Below are 4395 nucleotides of genomic sequence, written 5' to 3'. Positions count from 1 at the left end.
CTCGTCCTCATCCTTTTTCCTCATCCTAGCCTCATCCTCATCCTCTTCCACATCCTCATCCTATCCACCTCCTCATTCTCATTCTTGTCCTCATCCTCATCCTCTACCTCTTCCTCATCCTATCCTTATCCTCATGCTCATCCTCATCCTATCCTCATTCTCATCCTCCTCCTATCCTCATTCTCATCCTCCTCCTATCCTCATTCTCATCCTCCTCCTATCCTCATTCTCATCCTCCTCCTATCCTCATTCTCATCCTCCTCCTATCCTCATTCTCATCCTCCTCCTATCCTCATTCTCATCCTCCTCCTATCCTCATTCTCATCCTCCTCCTATCCTCATTCTCATCCTCCTCCTATCCTCATTCTCATCCTCCTCCTATCCTCATTCTCATCCTCCTCCTATCCTCATTCTCATCCTCCTCCTATCCTCATTCTCATCCTCCTCCTATCCTCATTCTCATCCTCCTCCTATCCTCATTCTCATCCTCCTCCTATCCTCATTCTCATCCTCCTCCTATCCTCATTCTCATCCTCCTCCTATCCTCATTCTCATCCTCCTCCTATCCTCATTCTCATCCTCCTCCTATCCTCATTCTCATCCTCCTCCTATCCTCATTCTCATCCTCCTCCTATCCTCATTCTCATCCTCCTCCTATCCTCATTCTCATCCTCCTCCTATCCTCATTCTCATCCTCCTCCTATCCTCATTCTCATCCTCCTCCTATCCTCATTCTCATCCTCCTCCTATCCTCATTCTCATCCTCCTCCTATCCTCATTCTCATCCTCCTCCTATCCTCATTCTCATCCTCCTCCTATCCTCATTCTCATCCTCCTCCTATCCTCATTCTCATCCTCCTCCTATCCTCATTCTCATCCTCCTCCTATCCTCATTCTCATCCTCCTCCTATCCTCATTCTCATCCTCCTCCTATCCTCATTCTCATCCTCCTCCTATCCTCATTCTCATCCTCCTCCTATCCTCATTCTCATCCTCCTCCTATCCTCATTCTCATCCTCCTCCTATCCTCATTCTCATCCTCCTCCTATCCTCATTCTCATCCTCCTCCTATCCTCATTCTCATCCTCCTCCTATCCTCATTCTCATCCTCCTCCTATCCTCATTCTCATCCTCCTCCTATCCTCATTCTCATCCTCCTCCTATCCTCATTCTCATCCTCCTCCTATCCTCATTCTCATCCTCCTCCTATCCTCATTCTCATCCTCCTCCTATCCTCATTCTCATCCTCCTCCTATCCTCATTCTCATCCTCCTCCTATCCTCATTCTCATCCTCCTCCTATCCTCATTCTCATCCTCCTCCTATCCTCATTCTCATCCTCCTCCTATCCTCATTCTCATCCTCCTCCTATCCTCATTCTCATCCTCCTCCTATCCTCATTCTCATCCTCCTCCTATCCTCATTCTCATCCTCCTCCTATCCTCATTCTCATCCTCCTCCTATCCTCATTCTCATCCTCCTCCTATCCTCATTCTCATCCTCCTCCTATCCTCATTCTCATCCTCCTCCTATCCTCATTCTCATCCTCCTCCTATCCTCATTCTCATCCTCCTCCTATCCTCATTCTCATCCTCCTCCTATCCTCATTCTCATCCTCCTCCTATCCTCATTCTCATCCTCCTCCTATCCTCATTCTCATCCTCCTCCTATCCTCATTCTCATCCTCATCCTCATCCTAGCCTCATCCTCATCCTCTTCCACATTTTCATCCTCATCCTATCCTCAACTTCTTCTCATCCCAATCCTATCCTCATCCTCCTCCTCATCCTATCCTCATTCTCATTCTCGTCCTCATCCTATCCTCATCCTCATTCACATCCTCATCCTATCCTCAACTTCTTCTCATCCCAATCCTATCCTCATCCTCCTCCTCACCTAACCTCATCCTCATTCTTATCCTCATCCTATCCTCATCCTATCCTCATCCTCCTCCTTATCCCCATCCTATCCTCATCCTCCTCCTTATCCCCATCCTATCCTCATCCTCCTCCTTATCCCCATCCTATCCTCATCCTCCTCCTTATCCCCATCCTATCCTCATCCTCCTCCTTATCCCCATCCTATCCTCATCCTCCTCCTTATCCCCATCCTATCCTCATCCTCCTCCTTATCCCCATCCTATCCTCATCCTCCTCCTTATCCCCATCCTATCCTCATCCTCCTCCTTATCCCCATCCTATCCTCATCCTCCTCCTTATCCCCATCCTATCCTCATCCTCCTCCTTATCCCCATCCTATCCTCATCCTCCTCCTTATCCCCATCCTATCCTCATCCTCCTCCTTATCCCCATCCTATCCTCATCCTCCTCCTTATCCCCATCCTATCCTCATCCTCCTCCTTATCCCCATCCTATCCTCATCCTCCTCCTTATCCCCATCCTATCCTCATCCTCCTCCTTATCCCCATCCTATCCTCATCCTCCTCCTTATCCCCATCCTATCCTCATCCTCCTCCTTATCCCCATCCTATCCTCATCCTCCTCCTTATCCCCATCCTATCCTCATCCTCCTCCTTATCCCCATCCTATCCTCATCCTCCTCCTTATCCCCATCCTATCCTCATCCTCCTCCTTATCCCCATCCTATCCTCATCCTCCTCCTTATCCCCATCCTATCCTCATCCTCCTCCTTATCCCCATCCTATCCTCATCCTCCTCCTTATCCCCATCCTATCCTCATCCTCCTCCTTATCCCCATCCTATCCTCATCCTCCTCCTTATCCCCATCCTATCCTCATCCTCCTCCTTATCCCCATCCTATCCTCATCCTCCTCCTTATCCCCATCCTATCCTCATCCTCCTCCTTATCCCCATCCTATCCTCATCCTCCTCCTTATCCCCATCCTATCCTCATCCTCCTCCTTATCCCCATCCTATCCTCATCCTCCTCCTTATCCCCATCCTATCCTCATCCTCCTCCTTATCCCCATCCTATCCTCATCCTCCTCCTTATCCCCATCCTATCCTCATCCTCCTCCTTATCCCCATCCTATCCTCATCCTCCTCCTTATCCCCATCCTATCCTCATCCTCCTCCTTATCCCCATCCTATCCTCATCCTCCTCCTTATCCCCATCCTATCCTCATCCTCCTCCTTATCCCCATCCTATCCTCATCCTCCTCCTTATCCCCATCCTATCCTCATCCTCCTCCTTATCCCCATCCTATCCTCATCCTCCTCCTTATCCCCATCCTATCCTCATCCTCCTCCTTATCCCCATCCTATCCTCATCCTCCTCCTTATCCCCATCCTATCCTCATCCTCCTCCTTATCCCCATCCTATCCTCATCCTCCTCCTTATCCCCATCCTATCCTCATCCTCCTCCTTATCCCCATCCTATCCTCATCCTCCTCCTTATCCCCATCCTATCCTCATCCTCCTCCTTATCCCCATCCTATCCTCATCCTCCTCCTTATCCCCATCCTATCCTCATCCTCCTCCTTATCCCCATCCTATCCTCATCCTCCTCCTTATCCCCATCCTATCCTCATCCTCCTCCTTATCCCCATCCTATCCTCATCCTCCTCCTTATCCCCATCCTATCCTCATCCTCCTCCTTATCCCCATCCTATCCTCATCCTCCTCCTTATCCCCATCCTATCCTCATCCTCCTCCTTATCCCCATCCTATCCTCATCCTCCTCCTTATCCCCATCCTATCCTCATCCTCCTCCTTATCCCCATCCTATCCTCATCCTCCTCCTTATCCCCATCCTATCCTCATCCTCCTCCTTATCCCCATCCTATCCTCATCCTCCTCCTTATCCCCATCCTATCCTCATCCTCCTCCTTATCCCCATCCTATCCTCATCCTCCTCCTTATCCCCATCCTATCCTCATCCTCCTCCTTATCCCCATCCTATCCTCATCCTCCTCCTTATCCCCATCCTATCCTCATCCTCCTCCTTATCCCCATCCTATCCTCATCCTCCTCCTTATCCCCATCCTATCCTCATCCTCCTCCTTATCCCCATCCTATCCTCATCCTCCTCCTTATCCCCATCCTATCCTCATCCTCCTCCTTATCCCCATCCTATCCTCATCCTCCTCCTTATCCCCATCCTATCCTCATCCTCCTCCTTATCCCCATCCTATCCTCATCCTCCTCCTTATCCCCATCCTATCCTCATCCTCCTCCTTATCCCCATCCTATCCTCATCCTCCTCCTTATCCCCATCCTATCCTCATCCTCCTCCTTATCCCCATCCTATCCTCATCCTCCTCCTTATCCCCATCCTATCCTCATCCTCCTCCTTATCCCCATCCTATCCTCATCCTCATTCTCGTCCTCCTCCTTTCCTCATCGTTGTCGTAATTCACATCCTATCCTCATCCTCATTATCGTTCTAATCCTATCCTCATCCTCATCCTCATCC

The sequence above is a fragment of the Lupinus angustifolius genome, chromosome LG12, assembly GCF_001865875.1.
Source record: "Lupinus angustifolius cultivar Tanjil chromosome LG12, LupAngTanjil_v1.0, whole genome shotgun sequence".
In the NCBI taxonomy this organism is placed as follows: Eukaryota; Viridiplantae; Streptophyta; class Magnoliopsida; order Fabales; family Fabaceae; genus Lupinus; species Lupinus angustifolius.
This window is presented reverse-complemented; position numbering follows the sequence as displayed.